Raw genomic sequence first — 17,081 nt, 5'->3', positions numbered from 1 at the left:
GTTAATGCACCATATTACATTGACATTCTAAACCGAAAGTTACTACGACCATCTGTTGACAATTTCTCAGGTCCTAATTTGAGTTGATTTATTTTCCAAGACGACAATGCGCCGTGTCACAGGGTACGAAATATGGCGTACTTGTTTTCAAGTATGACTTTCCAAAGATTATGGTGGCCAGCAAATTCTCTGGATATGAATCCTATATAGAATTTGTGGCATATTTTGTCACAAAAAGGACATGGGAAGATATATCAGTGAGACAGATCACTGAAGAACTGCTTCGAATCTGGCACCTCGAACTGGTTATTACATTAAGTGAACACTTGTGAACATCATATCCCGTTGCTTTGCAGCATTAAGAGCTGCCCGTGGCGGTGTAACAAAAGACTGACGTGTCATAAAGATGGTGGTGTAAACAGTTTTCTTTTTTTCATTTACTTTTAATAATTAACTTACCGTTTAGTGATAAACTTTGCACAAAGACCGTGATAATAAAAAAATATGCATTAAATTTAATTTTTGGTTTATAAGGTCCCTTAATGTATAAAACTCAGTGTTTTCATGTAATGTTCATATATACTACAGTAGCACAACATAAAACATTAGAGAACTATTAAAAGATCAGATGAACAGTGTGTGACCAACGAGGTGTATAAAATAGGGCTGGAATTAACAATATAACAGCTTTTTCAAAGTGGTGCTATTTTTCTGTGACAGACTGTATATAAAGGTGGAAGGTATATGGTGAACTTGTAATAAAAAATAATTTGATTTCAATTTTAAAAAAATGATATTGCAGGATTTCCGACGTCATTGATTTCAAATATTATATTACTTCTCGAAAACAAATTGGCAGATCCGACATGGTGGTCTTAAAAATAATTCGATTTCAAGAAAAACTGGTATTGATGAGTTATACAGGTCGTTGATTTTGAATTTTAGATAAATTAATGACAAAATAAGTTTATCACTACTTTTTATTGAATATTTTTATTCATTTTATACGAAACAACGGGAGATTAAAATGTGCATTTAAAATAAAATTTGTGCATCGCGCAGCTAATTCTCGTTTATATAAATGAAGAATGATTTAAACAGTCGGTAAAATTGCCTAACAATTGGATCTTCTGTATATTTTAATGTTTGTGATTTAAAATGGAAGGAATAAAAAGAATATTGCAAATGGCCCAATATTTTAATAACAATTCGAATTTACATTTTATTTACACATCTGAAATTTATTTGCTTTCAGCTTCTGACAAATTAGAACACAATGAAATAGAACACGGTAGAAAACTGGGGCACGGTGGCTCAGAGGTAGAGGTTTAGTTCAAGTGCGTGGGGTCACTGGATCAATCCCTGGTCAAGTTAGTTTGTGATAAAACATAGAGTCCGTGGATTTTCTCGGAGTATTCTCATTTCTTTATACATTCTCATTCCAGCATCATCCAAATCTATCATCATCATCATTCACTTGCCTTTAAACAGAAACATTTCATTTTCACGATAGAAAACTGACTTTTACTTGCATTTTATGGGAGATAGGGATTCAGTAGGTCGACGCTTGGATTCAATAATTTCGACTACCAGGTATGTTCACTTGGTCGTCAGAAACGACAGTAAAGATACCAACCTCAGTACTTAGCGTCTTAGAAGTCTCCAAATCGAAACTTCAATTGAGGAGAGTTTGGTCATGTTTCCAAAGTTGTGACTTGGGAATCGTGTTCTCACTATTGTGGAGCCTTACTTTCACATTGCCCCTATGATACCTCAAACCTGTTTCGGATGGAAATGACAGTTACTACTTAAATTTGGAGCCAGTTTGAAGTCTTCGACCAAGTTTATTTCCAAACAAATATTTATTACGAAACAAACCATCTTTATTTGAAAATAATCAATAACTAAGAAGTACAATCGATTAACATGTGTTCTGAATCACCATTTTAAATTGTGAGTGACTAATGTGAGGTTCATCCCCAAATTTTTCCAAATACCATATATATTTAATGTTATTTGAAGGAAACTCTTTTACCTGAAAACAAACAATAACCATCGAAAACGAAGCGATTTGTTTTGAAACTAGATTTTAGATTGAGAAATACCATGTATTTACCACCTTGCTCTTTCTTTTCTTTTTTCAAATAAATGATTTTGAAAAAAAAAAATATTTACATGTCTTAAGAATGAGATATTACATTCGGGAAGTAGAGTAGTTGCCACTCCAAAGTTTTTTTTTTTTAACGATTTTCCTAAATATTTCATTGCCATTTTTTTTACCTCAAAACTAATAAAAAATAAATGAGTTATGAGTCTCAAATCTTCATTTTAACTTGAGGGGCAGGCAATTTAAATTTGACCTTTTTTTTTTAAAGGAAATGATTGTGACTTCAAAGAATCAATATCTAACGAAAAGTAAACTATTTATATCAAATATTCATTTTTGTTGTTGATTATAGTTGATTAGAATCTAACATTTCGTTTAGGTACGAAGTTTAATGAGATTGTGGGACCGAAACCAGAAGAGATTCAACGATGAATCGAACCCGGGTTGCCTGCGCCAAATACGCGTACGTTAATCATAGAGCCACGAGGGATCTCAAATAGCAATTTTAAGTTGGAGCCAACTTTACAGAGATGTGGAAGTGTCGTTTTCAACAACGTTGTTGTTTTTTCATTTTCCTAATATTTTCAATGGTTGCCCCTTTCAAACGCAAACAGGGTGTCTACTAAAATTCCAAAGAGAAATTTCGTGACCTTTTCTTTACCAAACCACAAAATTTCGTAACATTCTCAAGAGCGAATTTGGGTGCAAATTAGGTCGAATTTTCATGCATGAGATAGAAGCATGCGTTGCTTGCGATTTAGTAGCATCTAAAGCCGATCATAGACATTTTTGGTGGTAAATTTTGACGTTTTGTAGAACAAAATATTTCAGCCTGTACTTTTATTTGTACAGATAAAAGAATTCGTGACCCGACAGCTAAATTTCTTGACTTTCATGACCGTTTTTTGATTTCGTAACTTTCATGACTGATAGAGACCCTGGTAAACATTGGAACATTACTATACCTTCCTAATTATCCTCATGATGCTGGGTACTCATCATCCAGTCAAAAAAATCTATGTTTTTCCCAATGGTTGCTTACCTAACATGAAAGTACTTGCCACACTGCTTGACTTCAACAATCCATCAGAAACAAACAATCAGCGAGTCTACGGTAAGACCATGCTTTTGTGTCACGAAAGAGAAATATTCAACGTGTGAAGTGGGAGCGTGAAATAATGTGAAGTGGTTCAGGTAATAGAAGAAGCGAGGCAACTCTTACTCGTATCATATCTATTATATAAACCATGCACTAGATACCCTTCACTCGCTTTTTTAAAGTAAATATTTATACATAAAAGCATACTAGAGAATGTTTTAAGTACAATTCATAAAGATGGTAACGAATGTGACGTGCGTTTGCAGCCTCGGAAAGAAATGAACGGAAGCACAGAAAACCGCAGCAGTGAAAGAGATTCTTCGAAAGTGTCGTGAAGTGTATGTACATACCTTAAAATGGAGCCACGAATATCTCCTGTAACATGCTGTCAATTCAAACAAACAAAGCACTGCTTGGTCATCGCTTAAATAAAAAATTAAATACTTTTAGTTTCTCATTTTTCTTCTTATAAGAATAACAATTATAAATCCATCCTGAACCTTTGTTCATTTAAAAATAAATCCTGAAACAGTTCTAAATCTACTTTGCATCACACAATCGGCGGGAATGTGCATCTCTCCATTGCACGGCCCGCATGAATCAGTTCCTCTCTATTAGTGTGGAGCGTTTTGCACTTTTGTTAGAAATTCGATGACGGCTAGTGCGGAAAAGGTGCCATTAGTGGCACCGACCTTACTGAATTTATTATTATTATTATTATTATTATTTTGACAACCCTTACCCTGCCCCAACGGACTTAAAGTTTTTAAGTGTTTGGTTAGGCAACACGCACAACACCCATGACAGAAAAGCTACTTGTGGTCGTTTCTAGAGTTCCCTGATGGCTATAATACAATTATTTTATTAAAAGAAACTTGTAGTAATGCCAGTAAATAATTTTAAAATGTTTATGAGTCAAAGTACAGCCATATTAGCTCAGTTGTTGGAATTAATGTCCAGCTTTTGTTTGGAATGCCACGTTAACGATGATTATAGGCATAGCTCTTGATATAACACGATTTGTTTTGGCAACTCTTCGCTTGTTATGTACAACGACAGCAAATGCCATCCAGCGGCAGGCTATACAACTTCGTGGTTGCTTACTTTGGTCACGCTCTTCGAGCGTCGTCGCAACGTCCGCTTCCGTCCAGAAGATTCGCGCACCACCCGCTCGCCTCGTTGGCTCCAAAAGCTACGTCGTTTCTAGAATATTCTCGTTCGAAGTTCGGCGGTGGTATAAATATTGAATACTTCGGCAAACCAAGCTCCAATAAACAGGCCAGTTTATTGCAGCTTAAGCTTTAACGGTTTTAGTTCACTACTGTACCGTTAAGACAGAGTTTGTGCATTGTACCTAAAGTTACAGTCTTCTTAGTGCGATACGATTCACAGACATTTTCTATACTTTGGTTTCCAAGTTCGGAAGCAATGGAAAGCAAGATGAAGAAAAAGCCTCATAGCAGACTAACGCGGGAAAGTGTGAAACGAGGCTTATTTAGCACTCCAAGTGAAATGAGTGAAGTGCTGTTACCCACGTACGCTGACGTTATGCGACATTATCATTGGTTTCGAAGTGGTTTACGTGGTGACGAAAGTATAACTAAATTACCAGTGACTGACATGTGTAAACTAGTTGGACAAAGAGTTGTACATATTTGGCGTAAAGCAAGCATTCCTGTGGTTTCAGAAAAGAGAGTTTTTGACATGCTGAAAACATTTTATAATAAGTGTCGCACCAAGGAAAAACATTTCAGTCTACAAGGACAAGAAGCAACACTTCGTGCAGGTTTTGTTGCACACGCGGAAAAGTCTCTTTTTGATATTGCGTCTTGTAAATGTAAAACCGCCGAAGACTGCAACTGTGAGAGGACATGCAAGATTCCAAAACGAGAATTCAAGTTTCTTCTGGACCAGAGAACATCACGGAAAATGAGCATTGGTAACATTGACGTCCGAAGAAGCAAATCTCTGTCAAAGATGTTTTCCAGTAAAGTGAGCAGATTTAAGGGGCAGACAACCAAGAAAGACGCTGGATGTGTTGAAGCAAGTCCATCAACTAGTGGGATTAGGCATAGGCACAGGTCAAAGATATTGGCATCGTCAGGGGAATCCAGCGAAGCTGTTGAATCGGGAAGCACGTCGGGATCTGATTTCGAGGCACGACCAAGAAGGAAACATAGCCTAAAGCGCATCTGTCTTCAAAATACAGCGGAGGCGGCGTTTAGAACTGGAGCTTCAGACAGACAGGTTGCTTTGATCGCTTCTGCCGTACTTCAGGACGCGAGACCCATAACGCCAGACAAAAATCTTGTTGTTGACAGATCTAAGGTAAGAGGAGGAAAAGATAAACTGGATGAGAAGATCCAGAAAGAAAAGGCTCATCTAGGCCGGGCGATTACAAGTTTCTACTTCGACGGAAAAAATGATGCAATTCTTGTGCAAGAAAAAAATTAACGGCAAACTACGAACATGAGAGGTTACAGAAAAGCATATCACAGTTCTATCGGAGCCCGGTTCAGAATACTTGGGTCATGCCACACTTAAGTCAGGCACTGGCAAGGATATTGCCGACTCTATATTGGAGCTTTTAGAGAAGAACCAGTACGACGTGTCAAGTCTTGAGGCAGTCGGCAGCGATGGTGAAGCCACGAACACAGGATGGGATAACGGCGTGATAAATCAGATACAAAGATCCCTAGGAAAGGAACTGCAACATCTCATTTAGCTTCTTCATACCAACGAATTGCCATTTCGACACCTGGTTACCGAATTGGATGGTGGGACGATCGGACCCAACGCTTTTTCCGGCCCCATCGGAAAGAAATTAAAGGATTGTGAACGTTCACCGATCGTCTCCTTTACACCCATTCCCGTTGAATGGGTGTCTGAAATTGAAAAACCAGATGGTTTAAGCAGCGACCAGAATTATCTCTTTAAAATTTGTGAGGCTGTTACAGGAATGTGTACTACTGATCTAGCAAACAGAAAACCAAGACCATTATCACATTCACGATGGCTTCCAGATTTCACACATATATTAGAAGTCTTGAAGAGGTTCATTGGTTGCCATAGAGACTCCAATTATATTTTTGTGAGTGGCAAGCACAACTTTTTGCAAAATCAAACATATCTTCAATAGATGCATGAAGTACACTACAGTGGACAGATTGTTGCAGACAAATGTGCTTCAAGTGCATGCTGTCCACTACATGGGACACGTCTGTTTGGATAATTTTTGTAGATACAAGAACAAACCCAGATAATATCATCATGTTAACTTATTTCAGGCATTGTAACAAAGAAAAGAAAAAATATCACTTGCTTGGCGCACCCTCGATAGAAAATGTCAGCAGATATTTCAGAAGAACTCGCCACGCCTCTTTCTTGCCTGTTTGAAGTATTCCTGATGTCACACCCCTGCTTTCAGTGTTTCACGCTAGGTGGTAGAAAAATTCAGATCGTCAGGCAACCCAGGTAACTTCTATTGAAAAAGAATGCACTTGGGTTGCGAATAGAGTTCCGACAGAACACAATCGTAATCAATCAGCAGTGTCCACTCCAGTGGACTTTATGCACGAAAGGGTTAAGAACATTGACACCACTTCTTCTGAATAATGATTGGAACCAACGACAGTAACACAACCGTGATGCAAAATGAACCTCTTTCAATTCATGCACTCTCAATTTCCGTACAGCCCTGTGAGCAGTTGACTTGCGTAAATCACATTCTGAGGCGAGCTTCCTGACTGACTTCTTCGGTGATGCCACAATTTTTTGTTCAATACGCTGCATAACGCTAGCCACCAAAACAGAGGGGCGTCCTGAACGTAACCTGTCTGCTTTGATCCAGTTTCGCGAAACCTTTGATTAGGGAAAAAATAGTTGACTTCTGCGGCAAAGGAGACTTTGGGAACTTTACACTAAATGCTTCTCTTACCCAGAATATGGCACTGTTCGGAAGTATTGTTCCACAATATACACTCTTTCCTGCGTAGAGAATTTTATTTTGAAAAACAAAGCACTTCAGCACAAGTGGACATCATCCCTATCGAACAACGAACAGCTAACTGGATAGCAACTATTCTAGGCACATAAACAAATGAAAAATTAATCGCTACACTTCAGAAATGCAAGGCGTATGTACATTATCAGATTTTTGCTATATAAAAAAAAAAAAAAAAACTCTCCTTTTTCATTAAAAATGCCCGTGTGCTAGATAGAAAGCAGCACGGTTGCCAGCGTGATTATTATTGAATTTTGTGAACAGCTCAATAATACACGTGTTCAATGTTTGTAGGACTTCATCAACGTACCTTTTCTGTCAAATTCAATTTATGGGCACCCAGATTGTTCGATAGTATTGAGAGTGTTGAAAAAATTTACGGGTTCAGTACTTCTGTAATTCAGTATAATCGATTTTTTTATCCGACTCTGGCAACATTTTTAATGTTTATTATTAAATTATGCATGACAAGAAACATGTTTGCTTCTGTTAATTTTCGCAATATATAGGACTTTCTGTTACAAAGAGCGTTCCTTCTCAATCCATTTAGATTTTTAGTTATACGGTCTCAAACATCGGGTTCGGTGACAAACATCGACATCGGGACCGACACGCCCGGTATTATCCTCCCCAAAGCTATGCAAAAGGCTACGGTGACTCACTGGTAGAGCGTTTACATCTGGTGCATGGGGTTTTTGGTTCCATTCCAGCTCGCGCCAAGTGAAATTTGTGGTGGACAAACATCGTGTGCGTAGGTTTTCCCGTTTCCTCCCACTTTGTCTATTCCACTATTTCATTCGTTCCTGATTAGTCTCCTTTAGCCTAGCCCTCATAAGCATGGGAAGTAAAACTCAAAGATTTCATTCTTTTCCAAAGGTGTGCAACACACGAGCCAAGCGCTTTATGACATACCACCCTCGTTTATACGTATACCCACCAGCCGCTGACGTGCCTGCCCCCTGCCTCACTCCTGATCTGACTCGGCTAGATAGCATTCGTGCTTTTAGGGGCCACCTAGCACAAGTTGGTTCGTATCTTATGCACTAGTTTTTATGCCATACGTCCACCCTGTTTTCGAACAATAATCACTACCAAGTGAGCCAGAGTCACAACCTAATATTTTGGGGAAGAAATTAAATAATATTCCTTTTCTTCTTCGACTTTCGTGTGGTCCAGTGATACAGCAGTAATGTCTAAAATAACAGCAAACAGCAATACAACGTTGAAAACAGGTTAAGAGTTCACTCGAGCAGACGATTCTACCAAACAGAAAATTTATAGGTAAAATATGATGTGAAACCCTTTTCGCGAAGGAATGAAAGTGTGAATATAAGTAATTACTGTTAATGCACAGCATATTAAAATGAATTGTGAGCGATAGTAAAAGTATCGTGTGTGTTTTCTCCCTCCATCTTCGCATACCCTCCGTCACTGACGCGCCTGCTCCCGTCGTTACTGTTCGGCCTTCCTACTGTGCCCCTGGCTGACTTGGTCATTTAGCATTGTCCTTTTTAGTGGCCACCTAGCATAAGTTGGTTCGTTTTATGCACTAGTTTTTATGATATACGTCCATTGTATTTATACGAAGCCCTCTTGATTTCAATCTACAAAGAGTAATGGAACTCCTCATTTAGCGCATGATCTGCTAAAAGATACATATCGGTCGAATCTAACCTAAAACTCGAAGAAACTCGTCCAAATTAGGTAGAACCGTCCGATCAAGTAATGCCCACGTTAATGTGAGTTTAATCCCACATCTCCATCTGGGTATGTCCATAGTAACTCACGTTACGTAATGACGTAATTTTGAAGAATACTAACCACAAATAAACTTAAAAGCTCCGCTTTTTTTTAAAGAAAGGAAAGTTGTCATATTTATACAGTAATTACCAAATATCGTCATTTTATATGATACAGCAAACCTAGGAGAAAAGAAAATACTATAGTAACTCACGTTACAAATGTTTTCCCTACATTCAGAACCTGTGATTTTTCAGTACATTTTCTTTTGTCCTGGCATAGCTAGGGTAAACATACCAGTTATTGGCACTTTAAGAGGATTTTTTTAGAAAAAAAGTAAATAAGCGTATTGTATCGCTACAATTTTTGGGTTGAGTCATTTTATAAACTTTTAGACCTTTTCTGAAGTGAAAACTAGTGAGACATAGCGAAAACGGAAAGTCTTTATTCCTTTCATATATAGTTTTTATTGAGAACCTCAAAATGCCTAGTTGTTGGCACACACTGACCAATTATTGTCACCTGATGCCCAGTTATTGGCACCTCACCTTTACATAGTAGACCTATGCTTACTTATCCTAAAACGTTTACAGTTATTGCAAGCATTAATTCATCAAACTATCATTAAGTAGTATAAAATACGAATATATTGTAATTATCAAATTATTAAAATAAAAATTGAAAATATACCCAATGAAAATTATGAAAAAGTCAGGAAAATAAAACTGAGAAATGTTTGAGCTACAATGTCGTAATCTGTGGTTATGGATAAAAATTACAAATTTTGCTGTTCTTCCGTGATTTTATACTACTTCGGACCTCAAGACAGACAAACAGACACAGACACACAGATGTATCGTTGTGAGAGCTTTCTTCGGGCATTCTGATGCTACTTTCAGGTTGCGCATACTCTACTTTGCCATAGGCTTTCCACAAATGATACAGAATTTGAAATTCATCACTATTTTTTGCAGGGAAATCTGAAGCCTCAAAACGCTGCAACCTTTCCTCACCAACAATTTGACAGAATTTCCCATATTCTAAGGGCTCTGGATTCCTACTTTCTGTTCCGGTGAGCTCCGGTGCTTGGTTATCTTGTCGACGTTTCATTTTTTCTACGCCTTTAGAGAAATCAATGGCATCAGGATTCCATGGGTATAAACCTGTAGCTCTGAAACCGTTTTTTAGAGTTTTTGAAAGATCAATATTTTGTAAAAGAATGTGAATAATCGGATCAAATTCTTCTTTCGTGATTGCCTGATTTGGGTTCGATCTTCGCCACTTCAAAACTGCTTCTTTCCATCCAGCTTTTATAGGTCTGAAAGCTGAAACATCCGCAGGTTGGAGAATTCTGGTCGAGTTCGGATATAAAGCTATTAAAACAATCTGAAGTTCCTTGCATAGTCTTGAAAGTTGATATGTCAAGTGAGTCTTATGACCATCGATAAACAGTATAACTGGAAAAGTAATTCGTTTCTGAACTAAAAACGGATGAAAAACATTTCCAATAAATTCGAAGAAGACTTCTGATTTATTCCAGCCGTTGTCACTTCTGCCTATTCCCCATACTTCAGGAACTTTTCGAGATAGTTCCGAAGGAATTCTTTGTAATGGATAGATGATTATAGGTAGACACACTGTGCCATCTGCAGAAAAGGTACACATTAAAGTAAGACTAGTCTTAGCGTTTGTGGTTTGAACTTGGTAAACATTCTTTATACCTCTTGGAGCTAAAACAGTGTTCTTTTGGGGACAGAGGATGAAGTTAGTTTCGCCTCTTGTATGTTCGTGTAGGATGATTAAGTACTTCAAATAATCCCTCTTCTTTAAGTAAATCTTCCACTGACTTGAACCACCCTCGGATGTCATCTTCTGATACACAAGCACTAGCAGCAGTAACGCCTTCCGGCGTTCTGCTTGCCAACTCAGGATACCGCTTTCTGAAAGAACTATACCATTTATCACCAGGTAGGTTATCTTTAAATGGCGTTTTCCTTTGATTGAGATTTAAGAACTCCTGGACACTAGCTTGCAGATCTTCTTTTCTTCTTGGGAAACCTTTTCTGACGCATTCGTAAACCCAGCGGACTAGAATTTCTTCTTCTTCAGCAGTCAAAATTGGAAGAGGTCCTCAAGAATTTTTTAGTGAATTTTTCACTCCGACGAAACTGAATGGTCAAACGTGGAACGCCATACATTCTGGCTGCAGTTTTCACTTCCATTCCACCTTCCACATCTTGCAAAGCCTTCTGAAGCTGTTCTTGTGTGTATGGAGGTGCCATAGCCAAATTTGCAGTTCTACAATTGAATCTGCAATAAAAAAAGGATAGAACAAAATAACATAGAATAAGGAATCGGATTAATACACTTGATAAAAGCATGCACAAAATAGGGTTATTTTAATATGCGTACTAGCTGTAATAGTACTAGAAGTAGATGTAATGGTACTAATAGTAGCAATTGTGGCCTTATACTAATAGCAGCCGACTATACAAAATGTAGAGAAGCGACAGGAGCATTACGTGATCTCAGGACCGCTGTTCCTCAAAGAAAAAAACAGTAATACAACCAGCCAGCCATTTTGTGTGATCCAGAAAATTCAGTGGTAAACGATGAAGAAAGAGAAGAACAGAAATTGCGCGTTGCGGAAATGAAGTCGTTGGACTTCTGGAGTAAGGAGGAAAGACTGAGTTACAAGAATGTCAGTGCTTGAAATGTTTGCGTATGTTTATCTAATGTTACAACTGTCCTTTCCACCCGTGCAACTACAGAAATTTTCGTCATTCAGTGTCACTGACTCTTTTAGATTACAGTTTGTGAACATGAGACACTTAATAAAGATAAATTCTACACCGGCCCTGGAAATACCTTCTTGACATCAACATTTTAGCCTATATTCCAATAACCGCACGAAATCTTGCCCTACCCTTCTTCCTTCTTACATTATCGAATAAAGGCTTTAAAAATATCCAAAATGAAGCGTAGACCTACACGTAAAAATTCTAACACTCACTTTAAACTTCTACTGGTCTACTAAGACAATGAAGATCAATAGTTATAATAGGTATAAGTGCACCGAAAGTTTGTACCAATAATTGGCACTCTGAATGCCGGTACTTGGCACTGGTGCCAACAACTGGTAGAAATAAAGCTATCAATGTAAGAGCGCTAGCATCGTAATTCATATGCGTTAAATAGAACAATGGTAGTGTTAAAACATGAAAAATATATTTATACAAAAATGACAGTTATTGGCCCCTGTGCCAAGTAAATGGACATCAAATATATTAACAATACCAATTATTGGCACCCGCTGAAAACATGAAACGATTTGACCATTGTTGGTAATAAGAAGTAATCCACTTCTTTAAAGGTATAATTAACCGTTAAAGGACAACCATGTATAATATTTTTTATAACAATAAATAACAACAGGATAATGAAAGTGCATTTCTTAACCTACCTGCTTAGAATTGGGCAGAAATGTTGAAAATCAAAAAAGCTGTCCAAATACACGCAATTATTTCAAAACAAATGTCCATCGAAATTGACACCACTTGCAAATAATAACAACTGAAGACTAGGCTAAAGGGAGGGAACCAAACCAATGTTGCCAGTTCAGTATATATTTTAATTTTTGATATTATTCTTTGAAATGCCAAATAACTGGGCAGTGCCAATTACAGGAAAGCTTACCCTATGTGCATGAAATTACTATGTAAGATAGGGACACACACAATTTAATTATGGCAAAAACATTAAATTTTTATTTACATTTTATGACTACTTATTTTAGTGGAATATGCACAGAGTCGGGTAACTCACGTTACATTTGTCAACGATCTTTTATTATTAAGTATAAGCAACATACATTTATAATAACTTGAAATAAGCATAGTTTAATTAAGTTGAACATTGAACTTTACTTTAAGAAAAGGTTTCATCAGTTATATGAAATTTTACTTGGGATACCGACAGAAAAAAATTAAGACCTATGCAATAATAAATAAAGCTTGTATAATATAATCAACATTAAAACTTAGTATATAAAAGCAGGGGCGTCATTTCAGACTTCGCTTGAGGGGGGCAAGAGCACCGCCGACAAGACTTTCACGTTTTGTACTAGTGTACTAGTAGACAATTGATTAAAGTATATGCATTCCTTAAACTCTTGGGGGGGGGGCAATTGCCCCCTCCTGCCCTCCCTAAATGACGGCCCTGGATAAAAGGTAACCTACGGGAAAAAATAAGAAAATAGTAATTCTCTCAAAAAAAAAAAAATATGATGCCAGCTACATACAACTATATTTTTATCAAAAGAACAACTTAACTAAAAATTATAACTATATTTCTTTTATGAATTTTTGTCCCTGATTCCGTGGACATACCCAATTGCGGAAGACTAACCCACCTTTTTTACTTTTTATCCTTCCCAATCTAAACACCAACTTCCATTTTTGGTTCATTCTACACAACGAAGTACAGAATCACAGCGTGGAATGTAATATTTCACTGGAAAAAAAAAATTGGCAGATGGGAGAATGAAAAACGTTCAATCAATAATTTCCTCTCAAAGCTATACTACATCCATTATCGTCCTAACCCTCCTCAAACTATGGAAGAAATTATTCTTATCCTTTTTTTTCTCAAACCATTAATGGTTATTTATAAAGATTTTGAGGCAGTACTTAGGCCCACGACCATTCCTGTACATAAGTAAATCACAGACAAGGAATATGTCCTTTGTAATATGTAATATAAAGAATACATATTATAAATGTCCCTCTTCGTAGTGTTGCCAAAACTGAACAGTGTTGCCACACTCCTTGCTTTGGAGTCTGGAGTGGGCGGCAAAATAGTATCAAATTGAAACAAAAAGGGCTGAATTCATTATTTTATACCAGTGCTGTCGAAATCGTTTTTTGAAAAAATCGAAAACCGGTTTTTGAAAAAAGTGAAATTTCATAAAACCGAAATGTCGGTTTTGAAAACCGTTTTTGCGGTTTCGGTTTTGAAAACCGCTTTTGCGGTTTCGGTTTTGAAAACCGTTTTTGCGGTTTTCGGTTTTGAAAACCGCATTTGCGGTTTTCGGTTTTCAGAAACCGGTTTTCTCAAAAACCGAAAACCGCAAATGTCACAAAAATTCGACAGCACTATTTTATACCGCTGTATTACCAGTGTTGGGCAAATTTCAATTGAATTACCTTTGATAATTAATCTGTGAATTTAATTGTTAATTGCAATTGACAATTGAACTAAGTAATGGTCAATTGTTAATTGCAGTTGGCCATTAATAAAGTAGAATCAATTGCAATTAATCATCGATTGAAAGTAATTGCAGTGGAAAGTAATTGCAATTGATTTCCACAGCAATTACTTTCAATTGATTGATAAATTGCAATTGATTTTCACTGATTAATTTTTAACACTGTAGTTCAGAGAGGGCGTGGGGCAATGAAAACTTTAACCACGACCAACTGACCCACCACCCATCGTGACCCACGATCCCCGTGTCCCACTCTGACCCACCACCCATCATGAACCACTCTCACCCACTGTGACCCACAGACCCACCAAAACCCATTGTCATCAACTCTGACCCATGATTCACGCACTCTTCTCTACTGACTAAAGAGTTTAAACTTGTAATAAAACAAGACTATGAAATTATCACTCATCGGAGTTCGAATTTCTACGATCAATCGCTCAAGCACTGCTCTATTACAATAACGGTGGATCTGAACATATAAAATAAAGAGTTTGTTTGTGTGTCTGTCTGTGTGCGGCCTGTGGACCTAACGAGTGGACCAAAAAATTTCAAAATTTGGTCACGAGTACCTTGGTCTAGGCCCCAGATCAAGACGAATAGTTTTTTTTTTTTTAATTTCGAACTAGGGGGCCTCAGGAGGACGTTTACCGGGACCGGCCAGGGGACCGGACAAATTAACCGGAAGTTACCAAATTTTGGTCACGGATACTTTGGTCCAGGCCCCAGACCAAGGCGAAGCGTTTTGACAAAATTCGAACCAAGGGGGTCTTAGGGGGGAAGTTTACCAGGACATGAAAAAGTAGTAGAAAATGGCGGATATTAGTGTCGATTACATAGTTTTCGCGGTCGCTGAGATCAATAGTGAAACTCCGATCGCATTAACTTCCAAATTCACCCTATTCGCTGCGGGTCGGGGGTCATCGAGGGGAGGGATACCGAAACGTAAAAGTAATCCAAAATGACCGATATTAGTGTCAAATCCATAGTTTTCGTGGTCACTGAGATCAATGGTGACACTATTATTAGCGATGACTTCCAAACTTATCCACCATTGTTTGTGGGCCTTGGGTCACCAGAGGGGGAAATTCCGGGGAATCGAAAATGACAGACATTAATGATAATTCCACAGTTTTCGGGGTCGCTGAGCTCAATGGTGAAACTCAAGACCGCGTTTACTTTTAGATTTAGCCCCCATCAGCCAAGGAACGGGGGCATTATAAAGGGAATCACGAGACATGTACAGTTCGCGGCTTGAAATTGTTACAAAAGTTCTAAGTCCAAATTAATAACAAACTCTTGCCCCGTTTTCTTATGAAATCCAGAAATACATATCTCGATCGATTAGTTATTTCTTGTATTCAATCCAACTCCCTCCCTCCTCCACCTCTCCTTGTCTAAAGCAGCGTGTGTGACGTAATACACTCTTTCCATTCAGACGGAAAAACAGAAACGAGGTTTACAAGTTTTATAGCTCTAAACTAGTCTCTTCCTTTCGTTTGATCTGAATTGCCTTTCTAGAGTCTGAAGAAAACAGTCACAAAATGTTTCCGTAACTACATGAACGTCTTTATTTCCATTCCTTCCTTTCTTCAAAGACTGCAAGCTAAGAAGAAGTTCTTCGTGAAATTTATGAAATTGTCAATCACGGTCGTAGGTTTTGTGCTTTTCAAAGTCTGTAATGCGGGCGCAAAGCTCTAAAAACTACTAACAGAAATTAATGTTATTGAATGGTTAATTTCGTTTCTTGTTGGTAATTTCAAGCAAATGTTTCAGGGGCGTCATTTGGGTAGGACAGGATAGGAGAGTATAATTCTCCTTTTTACCCGCGGTGGCTCAGTGGTAGAGCGTTCACCTCTGGAGCTTGGGGTTCCGGGTTCGATCCCAGCCCCCGCCAAGTGAACTTTTTGGGGGACAAACACCGTGTGCGTGGGTTTTCTCTGGATTCTCCCGTTTCCTCTCACTTTCTTCATTCCACCATTTCATTCATTACTCATCATCACCGTCTCCTTTAGCCTAACCGGCATAACCGTAGGACGTAAAACTCAAAAATTTCATTTCATTTTTTCTTAGTTATAATTACATATATTTGCTATTTATATTGTATTCTATGCTATACATTTATTATTTATATTTTGAGTCTTATACATTTGAAAAGAAGCATATAACAATTTAGAGAAACAGGGATATACACATGATGTTGGCCTTGGCGATCCAGAGCCCCCTGCTCCCTTCCCCGAAATCACTAGAAATCACTCACTTAAAGATCATCGAGAAGGACCGTTTTTGCCAATAAAACCACACAAAATGCCCTCATTGAGGGTTGGGGATGAGAAATCACGTCTGTAAAATTGTCAATCGAGTGCGAGAGGATCAGTTTTATTCTATTATGTTTGATGAGACTACGGTCGTTTCGCACACATCTCAGCTCTTTGATTCTAAGGTATGAACACATGGGTGAAATAAGAGAAGACTGCTTCGGTTTCATTGATCCTCGATCAGCAGAGCTGAAAGGTGAGGACATTGGTTCGAGCTCGGGATCCGAAGACGCAGAACCGCCCGAACTCTCACTGACTGGAGGGAAAATTGGAGAAATTGTTCTATCTTTGCTACGAGACTTCTCACTCGACCCGAAAAATTGCGTTGGTATTGGTACAGATGGTTGCGCCGTCATGACCTCTCAAAGTCGCCGGGCAGTGCAGGAGATCCAGAAGGAGGCTTCAAACGCGCTGCACTGTTCATATTGCAGTCACAGCCTCAACTTGTCCATCTTCAGGTCGTCGTCAGTACAGTGCATGAGGAACTGTCTGGGAACAACGAAAGAGATCTCTGAGTTTTTCACCGCGTCGTCAAACGTAATACTGTC

At 38.1% G+C, this 17,081-nt stretch overlaps 1 protein-coding gene across 8 annotated transcripts in view; it reads right to left on the bottom strand.

The window, feature by feature from the left end:
• LOC145664565 (uncharacterized) overlaps positions 1–13,471 on the bottom strand; it is a 105,258-nt gene extending 91,787 nt beyond the window's left edge. For 6 of the 8 annotated variants that reach the window (XM_081731341.1, XM_081731334.1, XM_081731340.1 and 3 more), the window contains exon 1: positions 13,361–13,471. The gene's annotated coding sequence lies outside the window, so the exon portion shown is untranslated. Of the gene's footprint in view, positions 1–9,163; positions 11,260–12,412; positions 12,542–13,360 lie in introns of those variants that run through there. The other 2 variants (XM_081731336.1, XM_081731335.1) reach the window with 2 other exon arrangements.
• Positions 13,472–17,081: the final 3,610 nt, after the last annotated feature.

The sequence above is a fragment of the Thermobia domestica genome, chromosome 11 (assembly GCF_964235325.1).
Source record: "Thermobia domestica chromosome 11, izTheDome1.hap1.1, whole genome shotgun sequence".
Classification (NCBI taxonomy): domain Eukaryota; kingdom Metazoa; phylum Arthropoda; class Insecta; order Zygentoma; family Lepismatidae; genus Thermobia; species Thermobia domestica.
The sequence above is the reverse complement of the archived record's forward strand: the minus strand, read 5'-3'. Positions and strand labels throughout refer to the sequence as shown.